Source organism: Styela clava, chromosome 6 (assembly GCF_964204865.1).
Source record: "Styela clava chromosome 6, kaStyClav1.hap1.2, whole genome shotgun sequence".
Lineage (NCBI taxonomy): Eukaryota > Metazoa > Chordata > Ascidiacea > Stolidobranchia > Styelidae > Styela > Styela clava.
Genome location: NC_135255.1, coordinates 10,131,614 through 10,147,979, shown reverse-complemented (window position 1 = coordinate 10,147,979; position 16,366 = coordinate 10,131,614).

The following is a 16,366-nucleotide window of genomic DNA, read 5'->3' as shown; positions in this document are numbered from 1 at the left end:
GTACACAACAAGGTAAACATTGACTGTTTAGAGTTGATTTTTGAACAATACCAAAAAAGAGTTTTATATAAATTATTCGGGCATGCTAATCACTTGATGTTTTCCTCACCCAGCACAGCACCGATTTAGAAATATGTGACGAATATCGTCTGGAAAACTTATCCTCAAGACAAGACCAGTGGTTCCCAACCACATAGATTTCAGTTCAGGGTTCCCAACCCATCTAAACAGTCTTATTTTATTGAACTGAAGTCTCCCATCAAATTTGGGAAGACTTTGTTTAATAGGCGCTTATTTTTGGAGTGGAAGTCAAGATCCCCGAGAAAAGCTAAATTAAACATAACAATGCAATTTATATCGAAAACCACATCCGAGCGTAGGCTACATACCACCATCGATGCGAACTTGGCAGTTTTTTTATACGCAGACCATTGATTTAAACCTTGGTCATCAGGCTTCATACTAAATTCAAAAAAGGAATATGCCGATTCATCAATACCCGTTTTAAGAATATTGTCTGAAATCTCATATATTCCTGATAAGGTTACTGTCATTAGTAGGCTATACTCTGGCCACCTAAGGGAGGTCGACATTAGAACACACAATCATTTGAATGTTGGAAATTTGTAACTCGTCTTCGAAGATGATCAAGAACCACAGTCAAATGAAATCCCTCATTCGTGTCCAAAAAATCAAACTAAGTCCCCCATTCGTGATTCGATCCAGTTTCTTTGCTAGGAAAGATTGTTCTGAAACAATTAACAGACAATTACTGGCTTGATAAAAATAGGAGGAATGGAATACCAGTATTAATTTTTGGGTCGGCTGATGGACAGTCTGAATATGACAACACCAAGCCCGCAACAGATAAAAGCAGTTCCTCTTGTGCTCAATCAACTGCCATCGCCAATGGTTTACTTTCAAACTCATAGCCACGTAAAGCTGGTGAAAATATAAAATTTATATCTCATAGCCTAACTGACGGATTACTGTTATCTTGGAGCTATCATATCGTCATCATATATAATAATAAAGATAAATTCATTCTCTTAACTCTGGCATTAGTATCTCAGTCAGATAAAAACGGAAAACTTGCATTACATTTCAGCTCAAAATCGGCTGGAATCGTTGATTATTCTAAACTATATCTAACGTCGCCTTAGTGGTACAAAAGGAAATAAATAGAAAAACGATTGAAGTAATTATATTTTCAAAAAATATATTCCACAAAGACTCCCCAATAACTAGTGGGGACAATTGTACTATTTAGATATATACTCCTGCACTTTTGGATGCAAGCATGAAACTTGGCACGCATGTACAGTAGCATCCCTCGATCAAGTTGAAGTTTCAGAACTCTGAATCATGTTTGGAACGGGAAAGAATCAAAGGATTCCACCGATTCATAAAATGTCCAAGAATCTCGGGTAGGAAAAGTCGCAGAGTTTACCCCTATTTCACGCTCTAACAGGGTATGACACAACGTCTTTCTTCTTTGGTCATGGCAAAAAGAGGGCTTGTACAATGTGGGAAAATGTTCCAGATCAGACCAAGACGCTGTTAAGCATACTGAAGCTCAGTGGCGGCGCGTCAATAGGGCCAACCGGGGCAATGCCCCGGTTGTTTTTTTTCGGTATAATAAAAAATATTCGAAAAATACCTCAATATCGGTTGCACAGACTGTCTACACTAGCCATATTCTCCCGACATGGTTCATTTTTCGCTCGCAAAGCCTTCGCCGAACGTCGACGGGGCGACGCCGATTTTGCCCCGGTTGCTCATTGTATATCGTATTCTCTCTTTTATCTTCCACTCGCCGCGTTTGTCTCGTTTGTTTTCTGTTTCTTTTACTAAATCATCGGGGCTAGCCCCGAAATTATGACGACACAATGCCGACGTTTCTTACAACAACGTGTTGACATATTCACGCATTCCTTCTCGTTCGTTGGTTGCTTGAAGAGTTGATAGTTTCCTCGCCTTCGTTTTTGTCGCTTGTTTCGCTATTTGAATCAGTTAGAGACCTTTAGTCCATTTGCTTTCGATTTTCCACATTCCTTTTGAGCTCCTCACTTCTTTCCGGCTTCGCATTTCTTAGCCTTAGACCTCATAATGAATAAGGTTGATGCACTACTTCGCACTCCGTTTTCGCAGCTGCCGCTGGAACAAAAATTAGAGGTACAACGTCTTGGGCCTTATCAACCAAAAAATTGTTCACTGGAACAATCCCATGACGGAGGAAAGCGTCGGCGTACATTCTGCGCAGAAACTTGGTATAAAAAACACGAATGGTTGTGTTACAGCGAGGACAAAAATGCACTTTTTTGTTTTTATTGCCTACTTTTTGCTACCGCCCGTGACTCACGTTGGTGTAAATTTGGTTTTAGAGATCTTAAACATCTTTCCGAGCGTGCCAGGGATCATCAATCTTCTATGGAGCATCTGGACAATGCAGTAAAATACCGAACATTGCGAAATGTTAATATTGCAGCACAGTTGGATGAAGGACGCGCGGTTTCTATTCGTCGGCACAACCAAAACGTCGAGAAAAACCGCCATGTTCTAGGTCGATTGATAGATGTTTTGAAGTTCATTGGTTGTCACGAGCTGTCCCTCCGTGGGCACGATGAACGGGCTGGCTCTTCTAATAGAGGGGTATTTTTGGATATGGTGGAATACACCGCATCCTTAGATACAGTATTGAGAGATCATCTTGATGCCGCAACTGTTTCGAAAGGGACATCTAAGGATATCCAAAATGATTTGCTCGACTCAATGTATAAAATTTAATTACAACATTTGGCTCTGGAAATTGAGAATTGCCAGTTCCTTTCGATTCAGTCTGACGAGACAACTGACATCACGTGCGTTTCCCAACTGGCTGTGATTTTTCGGTTTGTGAAAGATGGTAAACCTACCGAGAGATTTACCGACCGACGGCGCGGCAGTCATGAGTGGGTCGAAACATGGTGTTCAAGTAGATTTTCCTCATGCGCATTTTTTACATTGTTATGCACACCAATTTAACCTCGTTATTAAAAATATGTGTCTTGATACCCCTCTCGTCCGTATATTTTTTGCAAATGTTTCGGGGTTTTCTTCATTTTTTTTCCGTTTCGCCGAAGCGCTCTGACCTCCTTCGCCAGATATGTAGCCGCCGTCTCCCAGCTTGTGCACCAACACGTTGGAACTTCCAATCACGCGTGGTGCAGGGCGTGTCCGAAATTAGGTCTGAGCTCATTGAGTGTTTCAATGGCATTCAGAGTTCTCCGGTTTGGGACGAACGCTCTGTGAGCGAGGCGGCAGGCCTAAAGCGTCTGCTAGAAGATGGTGAGTTTTCATTTTTTCTCGCTTTTTTCTCCACAATATTCTATCACGTGGATGTATTATAGGGCGCATTGCAGTCAAGGCTAATGGATGGAGCGTCTGTGCAGTCGTGTATTTCAGACTTCTGCGATGCTGTATCTCGTATCCGGGAAACAATAAAATACGACGACACATGGAGTGCTTCTTTACGCCGCGGGCAAACAACGCAGCGTTTGATTTTGTCTGCAAAGGAATGCTGTGACATTCTGGTGAATCAAATAGGCGATCGTCTGCGCACTGAACACCTTGCCGCGTTCTCTTTGATGAACCCCAAAAATTTTTCAAAATTTGCACGTCAATTTCCCATCCATTTGTTGGCCACTGTCTCCAAATTTTACCCCATGATAAACGTGGGTAAATTGGAAAATGAATTGCGATGTATATACACCAATCAAACTTTTTTGAACATCACATCAACTTGCGCGCTCTATGGGTTCCTCATAGATAACACTCTAGTAACTACCTTTGCGGCGTCTGCAAAATTTCTGGACATCATTTTGACGACGCCTATTTCTTCCGCCGACGCAGAGCGAACATTCAGCAAGCTGAAGCGTATTAAAACGTATCTCAGAAACACAATGAAGCAAGATGGATTAAATTCCTTGGCTGTTTTATCCATTCACAGAGACGTTATTTCTGGGATGCATGACTTTAATCAGCGCGTTATTGAGCATTTTGCTTCCAAGAAACCGCGGCGTGTTGCATATATGTTCAAGCAGTAGAAGTCTAGCAGCATATATATCTATGAGTGAGCGACGCATGTCCTTATCTTTGCATTAGCTTTCCTTTCTTCATAGTAACGTTTTAAACCTTATTTTAGGTTTTGTCTGCTTTCCCGAAGTTTCTGTTAATATGTCATTGTATTTATCTGGGTAAATATTGCTTTTCCTTTTGAAAGAGGTTTCAAAATAAACTATGTCTCTATTTATTAATCCCTTGACTTGGACCGGTTTTAAAGACACTTTCTTATCGTTAAAAATTGTCGCTTTTGCCGATTGGTTGTTACCGATGGAATGGTTTTTATACTCATAAAATGATGGGAGAACTTACAGCGCTCATCCTGTCCCCGTAGATGGGGGTGACTTGGTCCCGCAGTAGCTTGCCCCGGTTGTCAAAATGACCACGCGCCGCCACTGCTGAAGCTAGAGGGGGCAAGCGAAGTGCCTGCACAATGCATTCACATGATTGAATAATTCATCGTTCTGCTCTACGATCGGACAAGTATGTTGTCAAAGGTATGTACAGTTGAACTTAGCAATTACCCAGATGTTAGATAGATGTTGAAATATGGTTGAATTGAATCCTAATTGATGACTAGAATCGACAACATGTCGACCTCTATTTGTCGACATGTGCCAGCTAGGTGAGCCAAAAAATAATTTAAACTCTTTGGATATTGAACAAACTTCAAAAGCAGAAGCTTTCCTCTCGGATAATTATTTTATTTCCATTCAGATTAATGAGCTACGACATCATCTGTTTACAAAGAAAGGGAAAATGCCAGAGAACACCCCCCTACATCAAATTCTCTGCTGCAACACATACATAAAGCAATCTTGTAAGGTGTGTTTATTTGGAGCAAGGCAACAGAGGTTTCACAAAATTTACCAGATGCACAGAGATGGGGATGGGAAAAAGTAGGAGACAAATTTTACCAAGATGGATCACTATCCCTGAAGCAGCGAAAATTTGCACAGAGCTGATTCATTGTGGTTGCAAGAAAGGTTGTGCTGCTCGTTGCAAATGTTTCCGTGCTGATTTAGCATGTACACCACTATGTTTCTGTGATGGGGATTGCGGAAGTAACGACTGACATTGCAAAACGGGGGGTGCTACTCTACATGTGTTCCAAGTTTCATGCTTGCATCCAAAAGTGCAGGAGTATATATCTAAATAGTAAAATTTCCCCCACTAGTTATTGGGGAGTATTTGTGGAATATATTTTCAAAAAATATAATTATTTCAATCGTTTTTCTTTTTATCTCTTCCTGTAGCACTTACATAAGGCGACGTTAGATATAGATTAGAATAATCAACGATTTCAGCCGAGTTCGAGCTGAAATGTAATGCAAGTTTTCCGTTTCTATCTGACTGAGATACTAATGCCAGAGTTAAGAGAATGAATTTATCTTTATTAATATATATGATAACGATATGATAGCTCCAAGATAACAGTAATCTGTCAGTTATAAGATATATATTTTATATTTTCACCAGCTTTCGTGGCTATGAGTTTGAAAGTATACCATTGGCGATGGCAGTTGTTTGAGCACAAAAGGAATTACATTTTGAAAGTGAAGGTAGCCTAATTTGTGATCCATGACAATAACAGAAAATACAGGTTGTGCTACTTTTAATCGCGTTTGGTCGATAACGATACCTCGTTTCCATGGTAACTGGTGTTCTGTTATCAAGGGAAATTGTCAAAATGCACTTCTGATCATATTCTTTACTTCTTATATACATATCGGTTTACTTATCTTGAAAATATCCTTTCCTAAAGTAATGTTTATTTCCCTTTAATAACAATACGGACGATGCCTCGTTTCCATGGCAACGAGGTATTTTCTTGGATGGCACCATATTCAAAATTGATCAGGGAATGCTACTGTACATGTGTGCCAAGTTGCATGCTTGCATCCAAAAGTGCATGATTTTACCTCTTATCCGCTGGACTACATCTGAAATAGCACGAATTGCTCGATTTCGGCAAAAAATTTGGGAAAAGCGAATGTGTTATGTCAGGGTGGTCCAACCAAGGTTGCGAGGTAGAAGGGCCGCAAAAAACTTTGAAGAGGTCTCCCGGGCCGCAGTGGGAGAAAACCCAAAAGGGATCAAAATATCGCAAGTTTACTTACTTTAAATATATTAAAGACTGAGAGTTTTTCGTTCTAATCAGCCTATTGTTATGTTGTATGGGAGCGTTTTATTTTATTTTAGGGAAGATATATAAATCCCTTAGTTAGTTTAAAATTGCCTTCCGGGAAGTACCGTGGTATTTTCCATATCGTTTCTCTTGTTTGGTCTTGTAATATCGATCCAATTTATATTCTTTCATGACAGATACAACTTGAAAGCACACCAGACATTGTGGTTTATCGCTGTTGTGGGCAAGGAAATACGTTTCATCCCAATTCTTCTATGTCACTTTTCATTTGAGATTAATATTTAATTTGACTAATGTTATAACCTGCAGCATGAGCAGGCCTTGTGCTATCGTCAATGAACTACCAAGTTCGTCTAAGTTGGGATTTCGGGACCTAGCTAAAAAAAATTGATCGCGCGTCGCTAAGTCAGTTCTGCGCTTCGTCACTGCTGTCATATGGCCCACGCTCAAAAATGAGGAGTGTGTTACAAAAATAAAGGCACAAAACGTCTCTCCAAATAAGAAGTTGCTTGACGCGGCGAGCTTAATAAGGTGCAAAGTTGAGATGAAAGGCGCGACTTATATCATCGGATGAGTGCTGTCTGTAGGCTACAAGACAATTCATTCTCCTGGTACCGATCGCAGGACGTCATTCCCATATCGCAGGGATGGCGAACGTTTACTCAATGAACATTCAGATATTTATTCAATGTTTGTATCTATAAGAAACTTCCGAAACAAGCTTTTGTTGGTGTTGGTGTAGTTTTGGGCTTTACTTATGCAGCAGTTCTATCGGGGACTTTTTATGGCACTTGATTTTATGAAATTAAAGTACGATAAACACACATATTATCAAAAACGTTTAGGATGATGCGGCAAATTATTTCACGGTTCCAAAGAGTTTGGAGGAAATTCCACTCTGATAGTGTTATATTTTTCGATCGGCTTTCAACCACATTAAGGCACTTTTACACTGCCCAATTGTTATTTCAGATTTCTAGGTTTTTATTTCAAGTCTGAAAGATTTTGTTTTCTCAACGGCATTGTAGGCGATAAAATAATAAAATGCAAAGTAGCATCTAGTTATCGTATTGCCAACTCCTAAAACAGTCTGCAGATGTACTTCCGAAAGAGACAAGACGTCGCGAGAAATGAACAGATCAATTGCAATGTTATGTCACAAACGGTGACCGTACATTTGAACCCATGTACATTTGAACCCATGCGTATATCCACGGGTTCAATCTATATGCGGAGGCTAAAACCCATGGGTTAGGGTTAGTATGGGTTTAACTATCCGTAAAACAAAAAAAATTCCATAGGTGCAATAGCATACAGGTGCAATTGTCATGGGTTCAAATGTACGTGGGTTCAAATGTAATGGAACCGTCACAAACGATGTCAGAGCCAATAGCTGAATTAACGGTACAATGCGGTGCAGAAATTCGTCCAAGATTAGGGGTTTCGAGAATTACCATAAGGGTTCAGAAATTAACAATTTGAATATGAACGATCGCAGCCCTGACGGTACATTATAATAGTTTAGTTAGATTAATTTGTTGTTGTTGTTATATGTTTTATGGCGCTTATAATTTCAGTGGTCTATTGCGCCTTTGATCAATTCAAATTTAAAAATACTATACTAACATATAATACAATATTTACGAATATATAATTATACAATTGAATCAATTGCAATACGTAATTATTTCTAAACATTTCTGCCCGTAGACAAAACAAATTCGATAACAGTGTTAATAATGTCCATATTACTAAGCACTTCTTCCAAAGTCATTTCCAATTTAAGTTTTTAAAATTTTCTGGCTTTGCTAATGACTGGTCTTCTTTGATGGTTATATCGTTGACAATGCAATAGGTAGCGGGCTACGGTCTCGGGTGCGAAACACTATTCGCAAAATCCGTCAGAATGACAGCCAATTTTATGTAAATGTGCATTCAGGGCGCAATGACCAAATCGCAGTCGTAATAAAAGAACTTGATATTTACGTGACAAAGTTTCGTTTTCTAGTCGTGACTCGTGACATCGTGGTAGGATGAAATGTTTTATAATGGCTTGCTGATTCGCTATTTACATATTCTGTATTCCATTTTTCTCGAGCCAATGTATCAAAATATGATTTTGCTTCTGAGACGGAAAGTGGCAGGATTGCATCGAGTGCAAGTTTGTTGATAGCTCATTTTGCCAGGTTATTCTCTATTTCGTTTCCGATAGTTCCTACGTGAGCTGGTGACCATAGAAATGTAATTTATTTTCCTTGTTTTGTTAACATTGAGTTTATTATAGCTATTTTTGCAATTAATATGTTTTTGAATGCTGAATAATTAAGAAGAGCTGAAAGGGCATTGAGACAATCCGTTATTATCAATACACGTTCCGGTCTTGATGTTGCGATCCATCTGAGACAACCCAGTATTGCGTATAGCTTCGATGTATGTGAAGAGACAAAATGATGTAATTTCAGTTTTTTCTCTACTTTCGCCCAAGGCACATAATATGCAGCACCCACGCCAAATGGATTTTTCGAACCGTCAGTAAATACTTGTACATAGTCTCGATAGTTTTCGTGTATATGGTCAAGAAATGACGTTTGAAGTAATGTTGGTGAACATGTTGTGCCATAAATCATTATCGATGTATCAATTTGCGGCGGCTTCATTATCCAGGGAGGAATCTCGAAATTGACATCTTTGGCAACAGAGAAGTCGGTGAAAAAGCTGTTGGTTGTTTTCATATTAAACGTTGCAAATGATGGTTTGTCAGGAAAATATTCTTCCCACGACTGTTTGAATAATTGTGCTGTGATTTCGCTGTCATGAGGAATCATTCTGCATTTGTAATGTAGACATTTTCTATAATGTATAATATGTATTAAGGCATTTCGTTACACTGGGATTGTGAAGCTATAGGGGTACTTTTTAATGCACCCAAGCAAATGCGTAAACATTGGGATTGGATTACAGCCAGTTTCCGCAATATAGTCGGAGATGTGAAATAAATTGCTTCCATGCCGTACTCGATGAATGGTTTTATTATGGCCCTATATACTGTGAGCAAGGTATTCTTATTTGCACCCCACTTCGTACCCGATAATGCACGTAACAAATTCACTCTTTTATCGCATCTTTTTTCTATGTATTCAATGTGTTTTCTGTATGTCAATCGTGAATCGAATATGACTCCCAGGTATTTGCAGTCCTTCTCAATTTTAAAACTAGATCTTTCTATTTTCAATATTGTATGTTGCAGGTTTCTTCGTCTCGTGAAAAGAATGGCTTTTGATTTTGTTTTCGAGAGGCGAAACTCCCAATCATTGCACCAGTAATTAATATTGTCTAGATTAGTTTGAACCTTTGTAAAATGATGATCAAGACGTAACTCAACGTCCCAAATGCTGCAGTCGTCCGCAAAGAGCGCTATGTTTGAAAAAACACACTGGGGCAAATCGTTCGTCATAACATTAAAAAGAAGTGGAGATAAAACGCTACCTTAAGGAATTCCGTTATCGAGCTTGAATATATCGGACATTGTGTTGCCGATACGGGCTTGAAAGGTACGGATTAATAAATGCGATTTAATCCACATAAAAGATCGACCACGTATCCCCATATTATGCAGTTTGTATAAAAGGCCACAACGCCAGACCATGTCGTAAGCTTTTTCTATATCGAGAAACACGGCTAGAACAAAAATTTCATTTGCCGAAGCTTTATAGATATCATCATGTATTCGAAGGATATTATCGGTCGCTGAGCGATGATTTCTAAATCCAGATTGCTTCGTCGTTATCAAACTAAACTTTTCAAGATACCATTTGAGGCGATTTGCAATTAGTCGTTCTATTACCTTACATAAGTTAGACGTCAACGAAATGGGTCTGAATGATGATAAAGGATTATTTGGTTTGTTAGATTTTAATATGGGAACTACGATAAAGTGGCGCCAATGAGCAGGTAATTGTCCTTTTACCCAAATGAGGTTAAAAAGTTGTAGGAGTATATATTATTTTGCTTTTTATGGGGCAAGTGTCTGAGCATAGGATAACATATTTCATCGTATCCGGAAGATGTATTCTTTCTCGGTCGCAAAACGTTGTCTAGTTCCCATTCCGGAAAAGAAACATCTAGAATGCCGTCCGTATCTTAACTACTTCAACTTGATAAGTTTTTTCAAACTGTAATTTTCTGATTAAAAAGTTCCTGGAATAGTTATCGGATGAGCTGAATGATGTAAAATAACGTCCAGACGCATCGACTTTTACGGAATCATCAACTAAAGTCCAATTATTATCAACTATTGCTGGTATTTTAAATTGATTGTTACCTATATTTAGGGCTGGGAATTTCAGGGAAAACACTTTTACCGCTAACCGGGTAAAATTAACCGGTTAACCGCGGCATGACGTTCCAGGTAATAATTTATAATTTTAGCTTGTTACGCCATAATGGTTACAAAGCATTTTCGCGTGATATTATCCCGGCATCGTTCAACAGCGTGGTTAGGACATATGGAAGTATTTTAGTAAAACCCGATTCCATTATTAATTAAATATAATTTAAGTGACAAATTATGAGTGTTCGATCTGCAAATTCTACATTGAGATATATACAGAAAATCAGCATCAACGACTCACTTGTTGGTTGACGTTGCATATACGATTTTGAAATAAATTCGTGAACAATATATTCCGACCGAAAACTGTCATAATTAATTATTGCCAAATTTTCATAATCAGCAATCTTGGTACTTCAATTATTAGTCACATATATTTGATCCTTACTAATACAGTGATATTCTTTTGAATTAATCGCCACAAAAGATAAATTTGCGATGACGTAATCATTTTTGAAGAAATTGTACATTTTAAAGATGATTTGTACCTGAGATGTCAGTTAACGGTTAAAATAAATCGTAACCGTTAACTATCTAAAATCGGTTAACCATTCCCATCTCTACCTATATTAGACATTGCACGAACTGTTCTCCATAGTTGCGTAACGTTTTTAACGTTTTTGCTGAGAGAACTACAATAGTTTTGCCAACAGGCCTTATTTGCCTCTAATATTCCCCGACGTGCTTTTGCTCTGCAACGTTTAAAATTAATTATATCGATAGGTGACATGAATCGTTTCATCCTGTCGTAAGCGCTTCGTTTCAGTCTTATAAGTTTGGAGCATTCATCATTCCACCAAGGGGTTGCTGGTTTTTTATATGGTTTAGTTTTGGGGATAGACATTCTAGCTACTGTAACAAGCGAATTTGTGAAATTGTCGCAAAATTCTTCAACGTCTTCAGATTTTATTATATCTGATATATAAGTATCTGAAAGTCGAATAAATTTATCCAAGTTCGCACGTTTGAATGCCCAATTTGGTTTGACATTGACATCCTAATATTATCAGATCCGCTCCCGATTAGTTCGTCTGATCACGAGTGACGCATCTGTGTGCAATATTAGCACTGGCGAGAGAGAGGTCTAATAGCGAATGATTACTAGCATTGAGATGGATATTCAATCTAGTCGGACAAGTATTCAGAACGACATAGGAATGTAGGTCAATCAACTTAGAAAGTATACGCTCAGTAGTGTTGCAGTATGAACTGCCCCAGAGTGTGTGGTGTGAGTTGAAATCTTCCAATACGAGTGTGTTTGAGTGTAGTTGTACGAATACTGACATTAATTCATGCTCATCAAGGTGTGCATCCGGCGGAATATATATATTACCAATATTGCTACTTTCGACAACAATGCCTTGTATCTTAATTTCTCGATAGGTGGTTAACGGCAGGGGAGTGTATGGTAACGAGTTATCCACGAACATGCATAGCCCTCCACCAAAAATGTTCCGATCTTGTCTAACTAACGTATAACCTAATAAAAAAACTGGCGTGTATTTGCTAGATAAAAAGGTCTCTTGGAGCAAAATGACATTTGGCTTTGAAGACAAGGTATCTATATAATGTTTGAATTCGTATATTTTTCTATATATACTTCTGCAGTTCCATTGCATTAGTGAGAGTACCATTATTTTAGATTAACTAAGGAAACAAGTTCCTGCTTATCTAAAAGTTTTTCCTATTTCACAGTCAGATTTAAACTGCATCATTTTCTCTTCTCGCTTTCAAATCTCATATGTTGGATGGACATGGAGTATGAATTATGCTTTTGCATTCGTACCTAAAAGTTATGTAATTATATATATATTCATCCTCTGCAAATAAAAAATATAGCTCGATTTGATGTTGCAAGTGACAATATTTAATAGTTGCCATTATACAGAAGTTCAGCAAATTGATATGCTAAACCTTTTTTTTTTCTTCTCAAAACTACTGTGTCTTATTGTATTTCCCAGACTTTTTTTTTATCTCATTCTAAAATTATATGTGATGTTTCACAGGAATCTTCACCCTCCTTCCCCTTGTTGGACAATTTTTTCGAATGACTAATATTCTCTACCGTTACCTTTTTTTATTATTTCAATTTTTGACTCATTTCAAATGTTGGTGTCGCAGACTTATGATGACCCCTTCTGTTTCTTGCGATGAAAGCCACCTGCTTTTAAATTGCGACTAAATCCGTTTCTGTATTGTATAAGCTGTGCCTTGAATTTGTGTATTATTTCCTGCGTGACGAAATGAACGAAGATAAAAAAAAATTAATCACTGAATTTTCCCGCCTTATGTTTTTTTTCTCTCTCCCAAATGCTACGGTATATGAATATTTATATCACTCCCTGTTTTGTTGGTAATTTTTTGAACGACTAAGTTTCTCTTTGTATCCATCGCTTTCTTTAATTGCAATTTTTACTTTTGACTCGTCTTAAATCTAGGTGTCGCTGACTTATGAGGACCATTTCTAGTCCTTCGCGATTTCCTGTCAATTGCAATGAAATCTGTTACTGTAATGCATAATTTTTCATCTGTTGTGAACTTGTGTTGTGATTTCTGGCACGACGAAATAAACTTATTGTCTATTGTCATAGTTCATGTTTTTGATGTAAATAATATATAGGTTCAGATTCTAATATATAAAATCAAAAGGGCAACGAACATTATATATGTTAAACAGTAATGTCATATCAGTGTTTGAAACTTTGTGTCATTTCACATTGTATCGAAATATATACTATATTATATGATTGTTTAGAATCAACATGTTTTGTTATTTCATGATTGGAGTTTTTAGGCCCCATGCAATATTTGAAAGGTTTGTCATACTGTATTTTTGTGAGGTTTCCGATTACAACTTATATTCACCTTATGTAGTCAAGTCAGCAACAGCAAACAGACGTCTTTCAGCCTGTGATTTCGCTCCACAAATTTGCCATCAAGTTACAATTTCTTCTAATTTAGGTATGGACTGTCATTTTAAAGGACTTATATTACAATAATTTTCATAATTCGGACGAGGTTTTATTTTCGGGGAAACGCGGTAGTAAGAAGTGGCATTGACACAACTTGAAGAACTGTATGGCAGGTACCGGACTTCAGTGCTACCAGGTACTGCAGTACTGGCAGCCGGACATCCTATCTAATATAGTCAGCATAGTATATATAGTACGGTACCGTATTTTATACCTTCGAAAAAGATATTACGAGTTCCACCTGATCCAGTACACTCCAGGTGCAACATTGGCCCTCAACCAAGCAACAGCACAAACTCGCGAATGAAAAGCGAAACCGCCGCGTCCCCCAAGAGTGAGGTAAAAACAGTCGGCAGCAGCCGTCACGCTCCGATGGTTCGTATGAAAGTCCGTAATGTCGTTTACTTTCGGTTACGTAAAGTTCTGTTACTATCACAAATTTATCTTCATTAAAAGACATCAATTTTCTTCGTTTGAGTGCGCAGTGAATTTATCCCTGATAATTTGGCGTCGCACGAACAAAAAGTTGTGAACCGCCTGCCTATGGGTTTCTTATTGTCTAAATCCGGTCTCGCTGAGGAACATTAAAAAATTCCCACTATAACGTATTGTGATCTATCACTTGAATAAATTGGTGATAGGTTTATTTGCTATTTTCCTAATACCGTAATGTCTCAACTCGTAATCTTTTTTTTGAATTATACGATCTAATATTCATCGATCGCTGAAATAATTGATATCGGTCTATAATTTGACCAATCTGTTATTGCCAGATTTGAAGAGTAGGATTACCCTACAACTTTGTGTGAAATGTTGGAGCTCCATTTGATGGGGACCAATTGAAAAGTTCTGATCAGCAATTAATTGAAGGTAGCGTGTTGAAATGCTGTCTGGCCCTACTGCCTTTCAGATTTTGTATATATATGTGTGTGTTTAGTTTCTTTGTCGTGGACAAACTCATGTATTTTGACAATTTCGGATAATTCAGATTGTAATTCGAAATTTTTGTAAATGCGAGAGCATTCCTAGGCACCAACACCATCTGCCTTAATGGGAGATGGCACATGAACGAAACTATACCCTGAAATTGCAATAGGGGTACGGGTGTACAATCTGTCACAATACCGGTACCGCAGTTTTCACGACTTCGCCGGATCATCATAGAGCAATCAAAGCGAACGCGGAAGTGCCACAAGGTGCGGGTTTCTTAATGTTGATGCGCTTATCCCACCAAGAACGAATCCCATAGAGCCCACTTAAATGTTTGAAATAAATTAGAATTAGAGTAATAGCCTTCTAGCAAAAAATGTTATCTTTAATCACAATAACTATGGTGACATATTGACTATTTTCACATTTGTTCTCATTGGTTTACGTCTGAACAAGAAAAAGAATTCTTCCCTCATAGCAGGATTTACGGATTAATTAGAAAAACAAATTAAATATGAGCAATACAAAAGGCATTTATGAGGACATCAAAAAAAAAAATTGTGCATTACAGCAATAAAACAATAGACACCAACGGCGCTGGTGACCAAGTCGGAGATGTTGATTGGAATATTGTGAAAGCTTGACGCTCAGTCGGAGTCTTCCGATTAAGGATTCCAGGAGGGACATCGCTTGATCTTGTTGTCGACATCTTGATATACTCAAAGTCAATTTTCTGAGATCAAGTGAACAAGTTCTTGTGGGATTCAGAGGATTCGCGCTAACCCTCTCATAGGATGTCGTGATAGTCATCGAACCTGTTTTTGTATCAATTAGAAGTTTAACGACCGCAGCAAATGGGCACGTGTACCGCTGCTGACGACTAGCGCCATATTGAGCGTTTCAAAAGTTATGCAAAAAATTTATATAAAGCGTGTCGTGTTAATGCAGCTCATGTAGTGAGATACATACATTTCTAAAAATACAGAAACCTGTTGTTAGTGTGCCTGCTACAAAAAGAACCCGTTCTTAAAATTTTAAATCCCATCAGTGCATGAATTATTTATGTCGCATTTGGACGGATGTTCCTGTGATAGCACTGAACCTTCTTGGTCGAAATATAAAAAAAATAATATCAAATGTGAATGACGTCGGAACTGCAAACTCTTCTTTCCCATAGAGTAGACGAAATGTTGCGTCGCTGTCCTAATTTTTTTTACGGATAATATAATGAACTATGTTCTTCCAAACTTTCAAAAAAAAAAGTTTTACGTCGTCAAACTGTAAATGTACATACAGACAAAAATTGCCTCAAGTATTTTCAAATAACCTAAGTTAAATGGAATGCATTTCATAGTTGTTTCCTCGTGTTATTGACATGAACTGCTTCAAACCTCGCATCAATCGGTATTCACTGACACACCATGGATCTTAATATAGTCTCAGTATCACTTGGTAATTGAGTGATCTTTCGTAACTTCGCTCAGTTGTGTATACTGAAGTTGCGTTTGCTAGTCCACTAACAACCCGAAGAAACTACTCTAAAAACTTGCTAAAAGTGTCTATCATAACGACGCATGTAGATAACCAAACTCGGTATACACCATATGCCAACCTATTGGTCACCAGGTCATGGTGCACGCAAGCTTAACAAGTCTTATAAACCTTGAGTACGTTTATCGAATTGCGTCCATGAGCATAATGATATTACCTGGTTTCGACTTAGGTAAACACTCGCGTGCTATTTTAAAAAATTGCGTGCCTTCTTCTATCTTAATTTTATCTTTTCTTCTGCACCTTCTATTTTTTACACAACAACACTATTAC